General features: G+C 45.6%; 1 long non-coding RNA gene and 1 pseudogene across 1 annotated transcript; one reads left to right on the top strand and one right to left on the bottom strand.

Moving 5' to 3' along the window:
* Positions 1-1058: 1058 nt before the first annotated feature.
* LOC149370189 (uncharacterized) lies at positions 1059-12310 on the top strand. Its single transcript, XR_016285602.1, has 3 exons — positions 1059-1510; positions 2594-2667; positions 12036-12310. It is a non-coding gene; the product is annotated as an uncharacterized LOC149370189 (long non-coding RNA).
* A 2660-nt stretch (positions 12311-14970) lies between these two features.
* LOC149370188 (uncharacterized) lies at positions 14971-15810 on the bottom strand (annotated as a pseudogene).
* Positions 15811-20003: the final 4193 nt, after the last annotated feature.

Here is a 20003-nt window from a genome sequence, read left to right as displayed (position 1 = left end):
AACCAGGCAGCCTGGTTACTTTTGACAAAGACTGTACACTTGGCACTTTATGCTGTTAGAATAAAAACTGCAAGACAAATTTCTCTTTTTTACACGTGCATTTGTTGACTTGACAGTTTCAGAAAATTTTTTTAAAAAGTAACGACTTATATACTTGGGCTTAGATTATCATTAGCAAAATATTTGAGAAAAAGTTTAACTTCATTGTTCACAAAATAATAAATTGCAGGTTTGCAGAGCCCTGCATGCCTGAATCCGAACACTCAATTTCATTCAGAAAATTTTATTGAGCGTGCATTTCAAGACATATACTAATTCAATTAACAAATTGTTAACCACATAGCTGGCCACAGCTTCTTTGTAGGAGGGTTACGAATACAAATATATACACAGAATATTTCGACAAGGCTGCACTCTTATACATGCACCTCGGTACACAATTACCAGTACAACACTGTTTTTCAAAATAGAAATGCAGATATATATAAACTCAATATGAGGATATAAATTACACAGCATATTTCATACTAAGAATTGATTTGGTTTTCACGTTGGATGAGAGAACTCCACTATAAAAAATGCACACCTTCACTGTAGTCTCAAGAAAGCATATACCGTGGAGGTTGTTCTCTCGACGCGCGTTTCAACGCTGCCGCCTCTCACGTCGTGCTGCCGATCAAACAGCGTCACCATGTTTTTACGACAACCTACTCTCTACGACTGCTACGTTGGGTATTTTGTTAGCCTTGCTGATCTCCCATCAATATAAAAAAAAACTTCCCCATACAAACAGAAATCGGCATGTAATTTCGTGAATGAGCAAAGCAGCAAGCCATACTGCCGTGAGAACTCAGGCATTTTTCAACCGCAGCGCAAGCAACAGGTCGTTAATTCGCGCGTTTCTACCAGTGGTAATTGCTCGCAATCGCTGCAATTTCTGTGGATGCCGATACGGCTGAATACCCAATAAAAATACCAAAAATAAAATAAAACGTAGGATACAAGCTTTTTCACAACGAAACCGAAACAAAAACTGGTTGTCACCGCCAGGTGGCTGCCGGTAGCTGTTTTTCTGTATAACCCTCATGGCGGTTCGGGTGCTGCGTCGCGTGCATCGCGCTTCGGCGCTTGCTACAATTCGCTACTTGGATTGTGAGCCGTCGTGAACTGTGTTGTGGTTTGCGTGTGTTTCTTCTTGCTCAAGGGTGCACAATCGCGCAGTGCTGTCGACGTAGCCTATTCGAGGCAAAGTGTCATTTTTCTGGTCTCTCTAACTTTTCAGTCTGTGCGCTTCTTTGTGTAGTCCAGGATGGGTGTCCAGGCACAAAGACGCGCGGGCAGTGTCGCGGTGGAAATGTTCCACATAAGGCCCGGAATATTTTCTTCTGTGTGACTACGTGGTAGAGAGTGCCGGCTACGTAGCACTCGTGCTGAAATCTCACTGGTTGGTGTAGTGCCCGTGACACGAAGGCAAACAGCGTTCTGCACGACTACGCAATCATCTGAAAAGGTAAGCAGTACTCGTGCATTATCCGAAGCATATAATGCTGGAACGGTGACCTGTCGTACTGCTGCAGTATTCGTGTTCAATGCTATAAAAAGCGTTTAAGGCGCTTTTGTTGTCGCCGCGGTGAGTTGCTCTGCCAAGAATTGTCGCTGTCGGTACTTGTTTTGGCGAAGGGGATGCGACCGTGCGTGCGCTAGCTTTGCATGATTTTGGTATGCGCATGTTTGCGCGTTTTGTTTCTTGTTGAGCACAGATTTGTCCTCGTATATGCCTCGTTCTACGCGTTTCTGCCCATGCTTGTTCACACCACCGCGCACGTTTCAAGGACCGGCACTTTGGCTGTGCGTAAAATGTATGATTGTCTTTCAAGATAGCGTTAGCACTTTGAGGGGGATTGAAACACTTTTTATTCGCCGCGGTTTTTGCTTGGCCCTAGACTGTTAAACCTTAGGTCGTGGGGTCGATCCTGATGGCAGTAGCCGCATTTCGATTTAGGTGAAATGAAAAAAAGAATGCCCCTGTGCTGTGCGATGTCAGCTCACGTTAAGAAATTCTAGGTGGTCTAAATTAATCCGGAACCCTCCAATACGATCAGTGCCCATTTTCCGCATCTGAATTCAAACCCCACTATAAAGAAAGCACTGTCTCAGGTTGCAGTTACCAACGAAAGTTAATTTCCGGCCGTCAGGATCTAATTTTTAAATGAGTATGTGAAGATTTTTTTTTTTATGATACCGATAGCGTTTCTGGCTACCCAGAGTATAGGATCTTGCATTTTGATCACTCTGCTGTTTGAAAATTGGTTTCTGAGGAAAACAAGTGACGCAATAATTGTCTCAGTTATTACGATGTTTATCTACGCTTTCGAACGCAGATTTGTTTTGCTCATAGCAAGATTCCTTTACTAGTGCTAGGGGAACTGATGCATTTTAAACAGGGTAGTTTTCCTTTGTATTGAGGCGTATACTTGGGCAAGTATATTTTTCCTGATCTTTTTACATTCATGTGATATTCACTGTTGGACCGAGTTCGCATGCTTGTTTTTGTACTCCTGTCATAGTGATAATGGGAAATTGGTATCCGCAGGTGGCGCATCTGTCTTCCAGTCCGAGTCAATGGCATGGATTTTGTGGCCACCAGATGAAGTCAAAAGCTGTGTTGTAAGTTGTTACTGCATTGTGCTTTGTTCTTGTGGTTGCCATGAAATGTTCTCTTACTTTCATTGCTCTTTTCCTTAATGCTACTGCTTGGAGCAGTTTGGATAGCTCTGGCCTGATATGTTTACATGTTTATATGAGTAATATTAGTTGGCTGTCAGAATGGGCCGGTTGCAGGCCATTTGAAGTTTTACATTCAATATTGCTCGTCTTTTAACCGTTGCATTCTATGCATGAAGTGCGAAATGTCTGCATGTTTTTGGCTGCATTATGTGATACTATTTGACTACGAATATTAACATTATGATGCATGTGTGTTAACTTAAATATGTGTTTTTATGCCACTCATCGCAGGTCACAGATGTAAAAGAAAAAGTGCACACATGAGAACTGGTTTCATTACTGCTGCCTTGTTTTTGCTAAGCATGGAGAGCTGAGCTAATTGGTTCTGGGTAGAATTATGAGACATCATTCCAGTGTACAAAAACACATGAACGAAGAGAGTAGACTCCATAGACCCCATACTTCAACTGAGGTTGATTTCACAACATGAGCTTTTTACATGCAAAGTGGTACTAGTGACCCCTGTGGCTGAAAAGTGTTTCCTCGACCAGGTAACAATTATTCAATGTTGCAAAAACAAAAACATAGGCGTAAGGTTAGCTTGTCACTCAAGTTGAATGCATTGGCGTGACTAAACATTGCCTACCTGGCTGACCCAACACACATTTGCGTTGAGATAATCTATTTCTTTTTCTGCCTGCCTGCTCCAGTCGCCTTACTTCGGCATTGACGCTGTCACGACTCTGTGACAGCATCAATGCGCAAGTAAGGAGACTGGAGCAGGCAGTTTTCACAGGAGAAATTGTAGCCTTAGTGGTAGAAAGCCAGGTTCGAGAGATGAAGTGTGCTGGGCAGCGCAAGCCGGAAGACAACGCACATTCGCAACAGTGACCTGTCATTGTGCCGTATTGCCATCAGGTGTCACACCGCCTCAAGAAGGCCAGTGACAAACACGATGTACATGTTGTATTTTCAGCTTGGGAAAGCTGGGATGCATGTGCCACCTGATAAATGACGTTACGAAAAAGCCTGCCTACAAAACTAAGCACACCAAACCCCTCGTTAAACATAAGGTTGACATGGTGTACAGCATCCTCCTTGCCTGTGTCAAACATTACATTAGACAGACGAGGCTTGCATCAATGAACGCTTGCTTGAACATTGCAGGACAGCTGATTCATTAAGTGGCAGAGGTCATTTAGCTGAGCACATTCGCCTTTGCTCGCACAAGCGAGCATGCAAGGCGTTTTTGAAAGAAACACATGCCTTGTGCAAGTTTAGCACTTGAAAGGGCTGGGAAATTTTTTAAGCCTTTTGTATCTCTGTTGAAAAAGAGAATTACGTCAGCAGCCCTTCTGCAGCGCTCCAGAAAAAGAAATAGATTATCTGGAGGCAAATATGTTTGTTGGGCAGCCAGGTAGGTGATGCATAGGCGTGCCAATGTGTTTAATGTGAGTGGCAAGATACCTTTACCCCTGTTTTTTTGTGTTTTGGTTTTTGCCGTCCTGAATAATTGTTATCTTGTGGCGGAAATACTTTTCAGCCCCAGGGATCACTAGTACCCCTTTGCACATAAAAAGCCTGTGTTGTGGAATAAACCTCAGTTGAAATATGGTGTCCATGGAGTCTACTCTCTTCATCCGTGTGATTTTGTGTGCCGGAATGATGTCTCATAATTCTCCCTTGTTTTCAGTGAATAAGGAGGGCTTCTGGTGTCTCTTTTTTTGTATGTGATGGTTATAACAAAGTGGCTACCCATAAACTGTCATTTTGGGCTTAATTGAAGGATCCTTGGGAATTTGTTTGACAGCATATTCCATGGGCACTTTCTTGAGAAAAATCAGTTATTTGTTTCCCATTTCACTGCATTAACCATTGCTTCTCATCATGTCTCGAAAGTCATTGATAAGCACAAGCTTTCGAGTACCTGAGGGCTGTGTGAGAAGCCTTCTGACATACTTTAAACTACTGAGGATATCTGAAGACAGATTTTACCAATAATTGTTAGCCAATCCAAACCTCTTGGTTCTATCCCTGACAACCTGAAGCTGACCTGTCAATAATTAAGGCTGGAAACCGTTCTGATCCCCAAACTGTTCTCCTATTTTATTGATGTGCATTTTGCATGAACTGTTAGAGCACGAAATGAGTCCGCATATTACTTGCCACCATAATTCAAACTAATATTTCTATACCAGTCATCACGGCTCCCATTCTCTTTACTAATGTGCAATCCAACTTTTTGAATTCACAACAGATTTTCACCCAAATTTAGATTCTTTATTTTAGGCAAGTGTCATCGACTTGAATTTCTCCAAAGCTTTTCATGTTTGTCATTATAACCTTTTAGCTACACTCTCATGCTTGAGCCTTCATTCTTTGATATTAGTGTAGATTCATTGCTTCCTGTTCTACGGCTGGCCTTAAAAAACTATTGTACTTCTTCTCTTATGAAGCCCAGCATATCAATATGCAAAATCATAAGGCGTCCCTCATCCTGAGTCACTTTGGGATGTTAAACCCCCATAAACCAAACCAAGCACATTACTAAAGTACATTAATATTAGCCATTCAATAACAGTCTTTGTCTTTATGTCCCAACCTTGTCTTTATGACTGCATTATTCTGAAGGATGCCCCAACTATCTCAGCTACTCTGACTGTATTGACTTTTGCAAGACGGATGAATGGTCTTGTTTGTAATTCATCGTGTCAAAACAGCGCAAAGAAGAGAAAGATGAGGAAGGAATGCGACGGTGCGAGTGCTGACTTTCAAGAAGGTTTATTGGAAAGCACATCAAAATATATACACTGTGGCCTAAAAAAAGAATGAAGAAAGGGCGCCTTGTAACATTCACTTTGGATCTGTCAAAAACAAAACGAAAGTTGAATATGAAGCATTTAAGAGCATGAACTCTTTCTTAGGGAGCGATAAAGAAGGTGTGTTAACACATTGATTGCGTTTTTTCTACAATTTCAGTGGCCTCGATCATCTCATGCACAAACTTTTCTGTGTCTGTCTAGCACAATGCAGCACAAGAAATTACGCCTCACAGCATAAAGGATGTGGCAAACGATCGCAGTCGCGACAAGGAAACATCAGATTTCCCCTGCTAGCTTTGTTCACATCGTAACGGTGGTCTTTTGACCTCTCATTGGCACCTCTGCTAGTTTCTTGCTGAAGTTGATACATTAGCCAGATGGTTCAACTTTAGATTATTACATAGTTTCTTGGCTCTGGACATTGCTATTAACAAATCAGCTGTTGTGTGACACTTCAACTCAGAATTAACTGCCTCCGTTGCCTTGGACAGAAAGACGCCTTTAGACATGACCACAAAACCACCTTCTTTATCAGCAGTTGAATGCGATAGGGCCCACCGTCTTAAACCCGTTACAGTTCAGCCTGCGGGCAAGTTCCTGGCATGGTTCAAACCACGACACCCCATCAACCAACGCCCCCTGAAACACACCTGTCACGCTCAGGTCCAGGCACAGGAAGGCAAGACGTCAAAGTATGGCAAACAGCTCCAGAATAGTCCTCTTCGAAGGAACAATGGCAAATTTTGGCCCGTATGTGCTTCAAGCAGCAGACGAGGCAGCAACTCAGTGTCGACATTGTGCACCTTGTTTTCAGACACTCGTGCCTTGGCTTCTCTGCTCCGGGCTAGTGAGCGCAAAGTGGCTGCAAAGTGGCATTCCAGATGGCTTTCACCTGGTCAACGGTGCGTGACACCGTCAACCAGCCACTCCCTGGCTTGTTTTCAGGCACAAGAGTTTGACAACAAGGTGCACACCTTCAGCTTGGAGTCGCTGCCTCGTCTGGTCCTTGAAGTGCTTATGGACCAAAATTTTCCGTTCTTCCGAAGAGAACTATTGTGGAGATGCTTGCCATGGTTTGACGAGTTGCCTTTTCCACGCACAGACCTGAGTGTGACAGGTGTGTTTCGGGATGTTTTGATGCAGTGTCACGGTTTGAACCCTCTTTAGGAACTTGCCCACAGGCCGAACTGTGTCGTATTTAAGAGGGTGGGCCCTCTTGCTTTCAACTGCTGATAAACGGTGGTTTTGTGGTCGTATCGAAAGGCGCCTTTCAGTCCAAGGCCACAGATGCAGTGTATTCTGAATTTGAGTGCCACTTACTATCTGATTTGTTAAAAGCAGAGTCCAGTGCCAAGAAACATTAACAATCTAGAGTTTAACCATCAGGCTAATGCCATCAACTTCAGTAAGAAAAATTGTCCAGCTATCTTCTTTACCGCAAAGACCCATAAAGGTGACTGCTCCTTGAGGGTTGTAGTTTAAGAGAATGGAACCTGTCAGAAACAAATCGCCTTCTCTTTGCGACATAAAATTAAGTTGCTGAGCATTGATGACTCCTCTCGTGTAAGATCTGCAGAGAAAGTAACGCAGTTTCTACACAATAACTCTCGCACCAGTTTCATAGGGTGCTATGTTGACATCAAGGATTTATATTACGCCATCCCTCAATCAGGATCAATAATGTGTTGAAGAATTCATTAACCTAAATGGAGCAGTGGCATTCCAAACGTCTCAGGCGTTTTGGTGAATAATTTTGTCGCACTTTTAAGCTCATACCTTCAGTCCATCTTTATTACATTTCAGAATAGCTTGTTTTTGCAAAAAAAACTATTAGCGCCGCTGTTACGTGGCTTATTGCAGGATCTCCAATCCTGACGAAGCATTGTCTAAGGTGAGAGAGGAGTTCAGTCAAAGCCTCAGTCCACTTTGAATCACCACTGAAATTATAGAGGATAATATGTCATCACATTTATTGGATCTCAATCTTGGGTGGTTACACTTGTTGGGCTTACGAGCCAAGGGAAAACAAGCTACTTTTACCATTTTCTTCGGTTCAGTCTAAGCTGGTCAAGAGGTGTCACTAACCTTTGCTTCAAAAATTCCTTAATGAAATCCTGTTTGATTGCCATGACATCCAGTTTTGCCCAGCTCATATGCCGTTTGTCCTTTACTGGATATTCAGAACCTTTGTCAGTGTCTTTAGCCGATTGCTTTAAGCAGAAGTTGAAACATTCTTTTTGTGCCCCCGTCGAGACTGTAACTCCCAAAAGGAAGTTTGTACGTACCTTTCCCTACATCCACAATTGGTCGCACCGGTTAAATAGGCAGTCGAGTTGGCGTCGATATTGTTTTTCTAACCCTATGAAGTTTCAGTACCTGTAGTCAACCGAGATTATCCATCAGAGTCTCTTCGTGCACTGCACAGAAGACATAGTGTGTTCGAACGCCTTGAAATGCGGCTATGTTTACATTGGGAAAACAGGCAAGTGTGTCACTGAGAGGTTTAAAAGACCACCACGACGATGTGAACAAAGCTTGCGGGAGAACTTTGATGATTCACTGTTGCAATTGCAATTGTTTGCCAGATCCTAAACGCTGTGAACCGGAATTCATGTTCTGCATTTTGCCTGACAGACACAGAAAAGTTTGTGCGTGAGATAATCGAGGCCACTGAAATTTAAAAAAAAACCGCAATCACTGTGTTAGCACACCTTCTTTATCGCTTCCTAAGGAAGAGTTCATGCTCTTAAATGCTTCTTTGTCAGTTTTTGTTTTGTTTTACACTCATGCAATGTGGTTGACACAAGGTGCCCTTTGTTCGTTGTTTTTTTAGGCTACAGTGTATATATTTTGACGTGGTTTCCAATACACATTGGCGATAGTCAGCACTCATGCCATCATATTTATTCCTTCGTTGTCCTTGTCTTGTCTGCATTGTTTTGTCACAACGTATTGACCTCCTTTCCCACCTCTAGGGTTAATGGTATGGAGAAACCTTAACCAGATGCAGCCCCACATACTTGGAGCATGTCACGATACATGCTGCTGGCACCACAAGGGCACTCGGGTTTATCAGGAGATGTCATGATCTGTGTGCTCTTGCCATGCTGCGCAGTTTATGCATAAAAATTTTATTGATTCCAAACTGAAGTATTCCCTAGCTCTTTCAATTTTGCACCAAACTGTTTGATGCTACGCCACCAACTCCCTTTAATCCAACAGCGACACTTGGTACAGCATATGTGTAATCAGTCATCTCATTTGACCACCAGACATCACTGCATAAAAGGGGAAACGCTCGTTTAGGTGTGTTCCATATACTCTACAATACTTTTCCACAACTTAATGTTAAATGTTGCTGCCCCGCTTCAGACCAGGATGCCATCACAACTAAATCAAGAAATTTTTCCTGTTCCCATTGAAGAATAAATCAAATCAAAGTTTATTTCCCATCTAGCACTACAGATGGAGGAATCGTAGAAAAAAGCTGCCCTTGGGCAGCTTGACGAGTCTATAATCCTTATTATTGACAGGGAGGCAACACAAGAGTTTATACAATTTTAAAAAACAAGCACATTAAGGAAGCACCGGAGAATACACGAAACAGCAATATGTATACATAATGAAACTTAAACAATGTTATGCAAAAACAAATTATGTAGTTCATGACGTGAAAAAGAAAACAAATCGAGGTTAATGTGGATATACCTATTTAGAAGAGATGGAAGTGTGTACTAAAGGCATTCCCTACCAAGATTTAGTCGAGGTGTTGGCACTGTCCATTCTTCGCCACGTCTTGTTGGATAGACTGATTCTTTTTTCCTTAGTTCTGCAAAATTTTTAAGATTTGTTACATTCTTCTTGATTTCTGTTTTAAAAGTAACACTGAGGCGATATTTATAAAGGTTATGTGCTTTAATAACTCTGGAGCGACAAAAGAAAGCTGCACTGGGATGTCGGAACGGTAAATTATATGCATTTCGGAGATATCTTTTTTGCATTAAATGAATACGTTCAAAGTTAGTGAATGTTGTAGTGCCCCACACCAACTGGCAATAGTTTAAATGCGAGTTGAATATTGAATTGTATACCAGCATCTTATTTTTTGTGGGAAGTATGTATTTTAGACGGCCTATAACACCAGTGATTTGAGCTATTTTTTTCAAGATATAATTGACATGGTAATCCCATGACAAACTGGCAGAAAATATGACCCCAAGGCATTTAAACTGCTCAACAATTTCTACAGCCCGCGAGTTTAATATAATATTCTCGTGCAGTGGGATAACTTTATTTTTCGGCCTAAATATGACAGCTTTGGTCTTACTCTCATTTATTTGCATCAGGTTAACTGCAGACCAGACCTCAAGAGGCATTGTGGCATTACATTGTTTGATAAGTTCATGAACATTTTCACCCGAAAAAAATACGCTCGTATCGTCTGCATAGATGGAAAACTTTGTATTATCGCTAATGTTGACAATATCGTTTCGGTAAATATTGAAGAGTAGAGGCCCTAGCGTACTGCCTTGGGGGACACCGTAGAAGAGCGGCTTCGGTTCAGACTGTATACCATTTATGTACACCACTTGCTGTCTAAACGACAAATAAGAACTTAACAATGAGAGCGCTTTTCCTCGGATACCATAGTAGTGTAATTTATTTAGTAAGATTTTATGATTTACCAGGTCAAAAGCCTTTGAGAAGTCCACAAATACACCAATGACAATAGATTTGTTTTCAAGTTGCTTTATTATATATTCCTTTTGTTGGAGTAATGCAAGTTCAGTGGATTTGCTTTTGCAGAAGCCAAACTGAAATGGTGTTAGCAAGTTAAATTTATGGATGAAATTTGACATTCTTAGATGCAGCATTTTCTCAAATGCTTTCGAAAACACTGGCAAAATAGAGATTGGTCTGTAGTTGGCGAGGGCGTTGCGATCTCCTTTTTTGTAAAGAACAACAACTTTTGCTAATTGCATTTTTTCCGTAAAAACTGCAGTTTCTAAACAGATGTTAAAGATGTGAGCAAGTATGGGAGCAATTATGTCAACTACATGCTTGACTGGCCGTATTTGGATATCATCAATGTCACAGCTACTGCTATTGTTAAGATTTGTTATCACCGACACTACTTCGTCTACCGTGACTGGGTGCAGAAAAATTGTTTCATCATTCTGAATTCGAACATATTTGCAAGCGTCAGATCCGGCAGCACGTGTTATAGCACGGGTAGCCAAGCTCGTTAAAAAAGTATTGAATACATTAGCCAGTTCGACGCCAGAAACTTCCTTTCCATCAATATTTAATTTTGTTAATGCAGTGCGTGAACTGTCCCGCTGCAGAAGTGTATTTAATCTCGACCATAGTACACCATTTCGAGCATTCTTAACATCTAGAAGTGACACGTGATAGGCTGTTCGTGCAGACCGCAGTTTTTTAGTCAATTTGTTCCTATATTTCTTAAATACCGCAAGGTCCTCAACCTTCCGGCTGCTCAAAAATTTTCTGTACAGCTTGTCTTTCATTTGTATTTCTCCGCGAAGCTCTGGCGTTACCCATGGCTTGCGGATTCTGCGACTTTTCACGCGTGTTACAAGAGGAAAGCAGTCGTGATATATCTGTTTACAGCAATCGACAAACGTATTATAGGCAACATTTGCATCATGAAGTTCAGCTATCTTACTCCAATATACTTTCATGAGCGCATCCCTAAAGGATTTCAATGATGATTCTGTAATAGCTTGGTATGTGATTGATGTGGACTTACTTCCTATTGTACTAGTGTTCTCAATGCAAGCAAACACAGGAAGATGGTCACTAACACAACAAGATAAAACACCAGAAAAAGCATTCAGCTGCATAGAGTTAGTAATAATTAAATCGAGAACAGAATGGCCTTCGCTTGTGATTCTACCTCACCACATTTTCATTGCATGTGGTCCCTCAAAATTATGGAAATAAGTGATATCGCTTGGAGCATTGACACTGGTTTGTTTTACCTTTTCTTTGCTGCTGTTTTTATTTTTTGCAACTGATGTATCAATGGATTGTATGCCTCTTTTCGTAGTGTATCGTCTGCGACATCTCAGCTGTGCTACTGCAGTCACCCTTCTGATGTTACCTTTATATTGTCCCTCTTATTAATACCCCACTAAAAGCCTTCAGAGGACAAAAAACGATGGCTTTTTTATTTTGCTCATTATGGCACACGTCAGGCTTATGTTTAGGGATATAGGAGAGGCCTTTGTCTTGCAGTGGTGCTAGTTATGCTGCTGATGATGGTACTTAATGACGAGCATATGATATATTGAATAAGAACCTCAAATTATTTTTCTTTTTGAGTGCGAATAGCTTCAGTGGTTCTTGATTTAGGCTCACTTTATTCCTGTGGCCACAATACGGAGTTTACTTTTTTAGCACTCTAATACTGGCAAGAATAAAAACTTGTGGATCCTAATTCTTTCATTTCAATCTTTTCTGCAGAGTGCATCGCCCAGTTTTCCCAAGCCCTCATGCACCGGTGGTATGTTGGGGAGGAGGGATAACCACGAACTTGACAGGACTGAAGATCGAGAAGAGGACAGGACGAGCGGTGGTACATCAACAAGGCTGTTTCATGGGGCCCAGCTGCATTGACAAGTGGCTAAAGAAGAGCAAGAGGAGCATGAACACAAAATAAAACTGGCTGTAGGAGCTTCATCTATTTTGAAATTTGCTGTCTCATTGCGACAGACATAACATTGCTGCATGGCCCCTGCCCCAACATCTCCACAGTCATTCCAACATGCCCAGTCATTCCAACATGCCCAGTCATTCCAACATGCCCAGTCATTCCAACCTGCCCAGTCATTCCAACCTGCCCCAGTCATTCCAACATGCCCAGTCATTCCAACATGCCCAGTCATTCCAACATGCCCAGTCATTCCAACATGCCCAGTCATTCCAACATGCCCAGTCATTCCAACGCATTTTCCATTACCATAATCCACCAAGGTTTCCAGTGTTGGTTTCCAATATTTACATCATTGCCTTTTTTTCCAATAGGGTGAGGCGTCCAGTTTGTCTTCGGTCTCGCGAGGTTCAGTAGCTTTAGTTATGTCACTTTCGCGGATACGCCTATGGCTGTCCTATGGCGATCAGAAGGCGTGAGCGCCAATGTGGTACTGGAATAGATAGTGAAGAGAGCCACCAGTTGCCAGGCGGATGTCAGAGAGGCATTGAAGACGTGCACAAAAACAGGCAGGCATGCGTAACGCTGCATGAAGTAATTACTGGACGAAATAGTGCCTGCAAAAAACCAGGAAGAGTTTCGAGGCTGATGGAAAAAATTCACTTGGTGGTCGTCAATGGTTGCAGTCACCGTCCCTCTAGGCCCCGCCCTACTAGTGCGCTATCACTAGACGTCTGAAGATGGTAGGCTGCCCAAAACCTGGCGCGTGTGCCTTTCGAGCCTCTGCCTTCATGCCATAGTCACTAAAACATAAATTCGCATTAAAGCATTAATGGTTGGACCACGGCAAAACTTTTATTGTAGCAACGCTAGAGAGCTCTTTAACGAAGAGCCGTCCTTTTGGGGGTTTGCAGCCGGAGGATGGCAGTGGGCCCGCAACCCGGAGGTTATCCCCGTCGAGCGTCTGCCTGTATAACGTTGTCGGTGAAACAGTGGTCTTCGAAAAAGTGTCATTGGTTGGAAAACACCGCCATTTTTAGTGTGGTAGCACTAGAGGCCTCGCTAGAGAAAAAAGCCTTCCTGTTTCCGTTTTGAACTTCAGGATGGTACGCTGCTCTGAACACAGTCGGCATCCCTGTTTAGCTTCCACATTTTACCAGTGTCTCTGAAGGACAGATTCTCCGAAAAGGATCAGCGGTTGTAAAACAGCAGACTAATTAGTGCGCTAACAATTTATGTCCCGCTAGCGAAAAAAGGCGCCCTGTCTGCGGTTCAAGATAGAGAATGGCAGGCGGCTCAGAAGGCGATATGGAATGCTGCCGCCCAGGTGCCTTTCTAGCGAGACAGCCGTCCTATCTGCGGTTGAAGCTTCAGAATGGCAAGCTTCGCACAAACCGGTGCACAAGGTGCGCATCAGATGGGCAAGTAGAAAGAAAGAAAATAAGCATCGCAACAGCTGCAGCCAAGTTTCGCTCCGGCTGCATCAATGAGCCTCTGCGATTTAGTGCGCTCGCGCAGCCCGCTGGCAGCATGCAAGTAAGTTCGCCTCTGACAGGAAAACGCATCATGGTCACATAAGCTGGCAGCCACCGGAACCAGCCAGCTGGCAATCACGGCGGCAAGCAAGTCGCGGATCACAGAAGGCAGATGCTCTCCGTAGCTTCGCAATCTGCTGCCTCTCATTGCTACGCAGGCGAACGGCATGATTAGGCTGCTTGAGATTGAAAACAACTGCCTAAAGTTATGGAGGGCGGTCGCAGACTGAAGGACAAACAGCTGATCGTGCTCGCACCCGTATATATCGATGAAAACAACGCGAGCGTGTGCCTTCAGTGCGCAGTGTGCTGTGTAAGCTTCGAGAAATCCTCAAAAGCATGCGATGAGCAATCGCAATCTAACGTGGTTCAGTCGACACCATATAGGACGTAAAAACTGCCTGCGTTGCTTATCGAACGTACTCAAACGTTGCTGTACTCTCGGATTATTACGTGTCTCATTACTACGCAGTAATTATGCCTGGTATGACCACCGACGATAGACCCTGCATGGTGATAGACTCGGCTGGAATCGTTGCGATTTCTACGCTCGTGAACTGCTTCCTGTAAGCTGTAATCGGAGAAAAATCGGGATACCTTCTGATAAACTATAGTCTGTCGGCCGCCGGCTTTTGTTGCCGGCAAGGAATGCGCTTATAATCGAGACAAAAGCGCATATCAGCTTGTTGAACATTCATCTAGGAACAAGCCGGTGTACTGTACAAATTTCGCTGCTTATCGTATCTGTAATGCTACAGATTTACCGCAGAGAACTACCGCTGAGGTGAAAGGCGCTGCAATCGAGTCCTTTGTGTCGGCGCCTCACATACCGTGTGTTCTTACGTGATGATTGGCGCTCAGAGATTCTTTTAGGGCGAAGCTCTTTGGCGCCCATTTCGGCGTTTTGGGCGTCGCCGGTGCCGTCGCCATTGTAGCCACCAGTGGACACCTTTAGTCGCGCTTTAAGCTGCGAAACCAATGGCGCGGGAGCTTGGGAAGCGGAGAGTAAAATTGGTAACTTGGTTTTTTGAGGAAAAGAAATGCGCAGTGTCTGTCTCACAGATCTCGGTAGACACGTCAACCAGAGGGAAGGCGCATAACTGCTCTTTTGGAGCAACAAACACCTCAATCCTGCTTTAAGCTACGTGATGGTATGAATGAAAAACTTTATTGTATACTACAAGGGTTCTTTCTCGCAGCGTAGGTGGAGCCCTCAATCCAGGGCCTTAGCGGCCTTTGCAGTCTTGCGAGCCCTGTCGATCAGCTTGAGCTGCTCTTCAGGCTTCGAGCTGGAGAGCGCCGCCTCCCGCTGCTCCAGTGTTGGTGTGTTGTTTATCGGCGCTGCCTGCATTTTCTGACAGGCCCATGTAACGTAGTAAAGCGTTCGGTGTTCGCGCATACCGGGCATTTGTTGTCATATGTGGAAAGAGATTTTGCTGAGTAAACTCCGGTTGGGGTATGTATTAGTCTGCAGTTGTCTCCAGGCAACCGACTGCTCTCTACTAAGGTCTTGGTGGGGAGCAGGGTAGGTCCTCCGGAGGGCTCGTTTCTGTTCTAAGATGACTCCATACCGTCTAGTGACTGCGTCCAGTTCCCCTTCGGTGCGCGCCTCCCGGTTGGCGTATGCTCGGGCGTTGGCGTCGGCACGTTGGTTCCCTTTGACAGCCTCATGGCCTGGTCTCCACGTGATGAACCATCTCGTAAAAGTGATTGTCCTCGCCTTGAGTATGCGAATGGCTGCAGTGGTTATGCGTCCACTACTGTACCTTCTGCACGCCTCTTCCGAGTCTGTAATGATCTGTGCATGGGGCTCATCACTCTGCTGGGTGTTGGCCAGTGCAATTGCTGCTTTCTCAGCCTCGAGGATGTTGTTGGTTTTTATCGAAGCGCAGTTGATTTCCCTGAGCTATTGATCCATCGCGCTGGCTACCGAGCCGTATCGATGTCTGTACGTTCTTGCGTCAACGTAGAATACGTCTTTTGCTCCGGCGAAGCTTCTTTCGTTGAATTCGGATGTTGCCTTTCTTCTCGCCTTATGTATATCTGGACGCATGTTTTTTGGAATCGGATTTATCTCAATGATCCTCCTGATTTCATTTGGAAAGCTCGCTGTGCTATTCATTTCTTTCAAAGCGTCCCTCATACCCAGCAACCGCAGCGTATTTATGCCTGTTTCGGACAGCATCAGTCTTGTTTTCTGCGCGAGAAGGTGGGCCTCGATATGAGTAGTGACAGATGTGCGCTGCGTGCGTTGACATTGACAACGTTGTGTCAGAAACTGGGCCCTGAAGCCATAGGCCGTCAGCGCTCATTGTGTTCAATGGCGTTGGCGTTTTACAGCATTTTAAAGGCGCATAACTGCACTCTTGGAACAGTGGACACCTCATTTGTGCTTTAAGCTAAGTGGTGGTAGTGAGTGATGTGCGCTGCGTGTGGTGACATTGACAGCATTGTGCCAGAAACGCGGCTCTGAAGCCATAGGCCTTCGGCGTTCAGTGTGTTCATTGGCGTTGGCGTTGACAACGTTTCACAGGCGCGTAAATGCCCTCTTGGAACAGCGGACACCTCAATCGGGCTTTATGCTACGTGGCGGTAGTGACAGATGTGCGCTGCGTGCATTGAAATTGGCAAACTTGTGCCAGAAACGCGGCGCTGAAGCCATATGCCGTCGGAGTTCGTTGTGTTCATTGGCATTGGCGTTGACCACGTTTTACACTCCGATAATTTTAAGGAAAGGAAGTGCGTATAACTGGCTCCCTGGTTTAGTGGAGGCCTGTATCGCGCTTATAGGTACGTGGGGTGATGAGAGAGAGATGTGGACCTCATGCGTTAGCACTAACAACGGTGAGCGAACTCTCTCGATCAACCATTAACTGCCGCCCTCCAGGGTGGCAGGATTGGTGGGGACTTAAATTTAGATATAAAGACGAACAGGAATTTCTTACCACTTATGAGGAAGAACATCCCTTTTCGCTCACTCGTAACGCCTTCCATGGCTGTGACAACCTCGCGAAATACTTGCACAGGCCTTGTCTTTGAGAACCAGGTATTGGTACGGCAAGTCGAGCATATATCCATCTATTTCTCCGACCACAAAGCTTCCTGCATGAGAGTCAAGAACTGTTGGTGGAGTGTTTCTTGAAAAAGGAATATGCGTGAAAATTAACAAGTGAAAATTAACAACAATTAACAAGTCTGTAATTGTACATACATACTTGTCTTGCTCGAATTCGTTGCCTCAATCTATTGAAAAGCTGAAACAGCTGATGGGCCGCGCTCAAATTTGACATTAGGAAGTAGCGTAATCGCGGCAACTTTTTATCACTTTAATGAACAAAACGCGAGGAGATGCATGCCTACGGTACTTCTCAGATATTTTAAGCGTATGTGGCAGAAGGTTCGAGCATCAAGCTGTACAACAGTTGGCGACGACAGAATCAGCTCTCGCCTCGTTCGGCTGCCGTAAGTGACAACTGTGTGGCCACATGTATATGCCCGCAGAGATGCCTCGAGCAATGTGCTCGTGAGGGCTTTTAATAAGGAACATGTTTCAGTCAAGCGTTTCTGAAAGCATTTTAGCCTTTGCGCGGCCCCGAACGCAATGTAGACCATATGCTCTTGTATCGCGCTCAAATATAACACTTCGCAAAACACGTTCAGCACATGCATATATGCGCGTGTCTGAGCACGTACTCTGAGTTGGAAACTGTGGCTGCTCTTGCGAAAGGCCTCGAACACCATCGCAATATCTGCCGGGTGCACGAAATTAACAGTTGAAATGCTTTGTAAATCAGAAGTATGCGATGGTAATATGAAGCGAGAATTGGTGCTTACGAGGTGGTGAGACGTTCGAAATACGATCACACATGCGCACGCAAAAGATATAAACAACGAGAACTACCAAAAAAGGTGCCATTGCTGCCGACACAGACGATATGCACCGTGGCCTAGTCGAAACAAGCGCCTGCATCGCGCAAAACATCGCATGAAGAACCGCGTATAACTGGCTCCCTGGTTTAGTGGAGGCCTGTATCTCGCTTATAGGCACGTGTATCGCGCTTATAGGTACGGGGGAAGTGCGTGGTGGTGGAGGGAACGCGGCTTCGTACTTTGGGACATTAAACCCCAGCTGGTGGACGCTGCGGTGTGTGTTCCGGCCGCCGGCTTGCGTCGGTGGCCGGTGTTCGACCTTTGGACGTGTGCTTTTGTTAAGGTGTCCTTCGGCTGGCGGGCGCCTCAATATGGTGAGCCAGCCACCTACAAAGGCTCTTGCCTTTTATGTTGTCGTCCCTGAGGGGGCTAGTCCGGAGGATGTCGTCGATGCGACAGCCTCCGTTGTTGGATTGGAAGAAGTGTACTGCGTCCAGCACTTCGGTGGACGCAACTACCAAGCCACTGTGAAAAGTGAAGCCGCCATGGCTAAAATCGTTGAAGCTTCCTGCCTCATCATCGGCAAGGAACGCGTCGCCATCGTTCCCCTGAGCCCGCAGGTGACCCAGGTGACTGTCCTCTTTCTGCCCGCCCGTGTACCTAGTGACGCCCTTGCCAAGGCTCTCTCCCCTTATGGCAAGGTGCTGCACGTAAGTCGCGGCGTCATGGGGTCGCGTCCCACTGTCACCACCGGGACCCGTTATGTGCGGATTGAGATGAAGCCGGAGTCACCCGTACCAAACTACATCAAGGTGGCGGGCCACCGCGTGACGTGTGACTACAAGGGAATGCAGCGCGTTTGCCGGCGTTGTGGGTCCACTGCGCACTTCAGGGCACAGTGCACGGCTCCTTTCTGCGCCCGCTGTGGGGTCTTTGGGCACCAAGGTCAAGGTTGCGTGCTCCCATGTCGCCGTTGTGGCGATCCACACGCTACCGTGGCGTGCGCCATCAAGCCCTCGTACTCGGAGGCTGCGGCCCGCCCTGCGCCCCCGCAGGCCGCTCAGGGAGCCGCTGAAACCATCAAGAAGCCCGGCGCATCCAACACCGACGCCGTTACGGTTGCTTCCGCTGCGTCCCAGCCTCACTGCGTTGAAGAACCGGAGTCTGCTCTTGATGCGTCCAATACTGCACCAAGTGAGCAGACAGTAAATGTGCGTGCTGCGTCAGCCTCCGTCTCTCCGTGCGTCCCTGATGCCACGGGGGTCGAGCCTACTGTGGCCCTGGAAAACCATGATGCTGAGAACGTGCCCCTCTCGGAGCCCGTGCTACAGCCTGCGGCCAGCGTTGCGGATTTGAGCAGGGACACCGACATAACTGAGGTTGACGGTGACGACAGCAGCTTGCCATCGTCAGCCTCTTCAGTCAACCTCGTCATTGACGAGACTGTCATCACGCCTGAGGAGGACCCGACGCCGCCGTCGTCGTCGTCGACATCGCTTGGAGAGGAGCCAAGATCATCTCCAGACGCTGATTCTGTGCAATCGCCGTCCTCTTCGACATCGAGGACCAGCGCCAGCCCTTCCAGCGCACAGTCTTCCGATGTTGAGATGGTCGCTTTGAGTTCAAGCTTAAAGCGTCCACATGCGTCAACTACGGACTCGGACAATTCTGCCGGTCGGCCAAGGAGGCCTCGTGCCTCCTCTGGTCCGACTCTCCGCAAAAAGTGAGGTAGTTTAGCGACGTTCGCGGCGCGCTTTGTATTGCCTAAACATCACGACTTTTCAGGTCTAATTTTTAATTTCCAAAATGACTCATCATCAAATTATTACTCTTAACGTACAGGGGTTCCGCAGTGTTTTGAAGCAGGCAGCGGTGGTCGCATTCGCTCGTTCCTCGGGTTGCGATATTGTCTGTCTGCAGGAAACCAATTTTTTTCGCCTCAGTGACGTGTTGAAATTCAAGCGTAGGTTTGGCGTCGATGCCTTCTTTTCGTACGCCAGCACGCGTTCTAGCGGCGTTGGCGTTCTCGTTTTGAACCGCTCACTCTTGCGAGATCATCATGTTATCTACGATGCGCTTGGACGCGTGCTGGCGTTCGACTGCACGTTTAACGCACTACAGCTGAGAATTCTTTGCATTTATGCGCCTGCTCATTCTAATTTGGTAAACGCATTCTTTAAAGATTTAGATGTGTATTTTCTTGGAGGGCGTAATGTTGTGATGTTGGGCGATTTCAACTGCGTGCTCGATACGGTCGCCGATGTGCAAGGCCCTGGTAGGGGTAGGCCAGGCTGGAATGCGCGCGAGTTGCGCCGCCTAGTCAGCCATTTTATGCTCACGGACGCTTATGAGCTCCTCTATGGCAACGTCTTTGTG

Source organism: Amblyomma mixtum, chromosome 1 (assembly GCF_055824585.1).
Source record: "Amblyomma mixtum isolate Tamu chromosome 1, ASM5582458v1, whole genome shotgun sequence".
In the NCBI taxonomy this organism is placed as follows: Eukaryota; Metazoa; Arthropoda; class Arachnida; order Ixodida; family Ixodidae; genus Amblyomma; species Amblyomma mixtum.
Note: the sequence above shows the minus strand (reverse complement) of the source record. Positions and strands in the feature narration are given on the sequence as shown.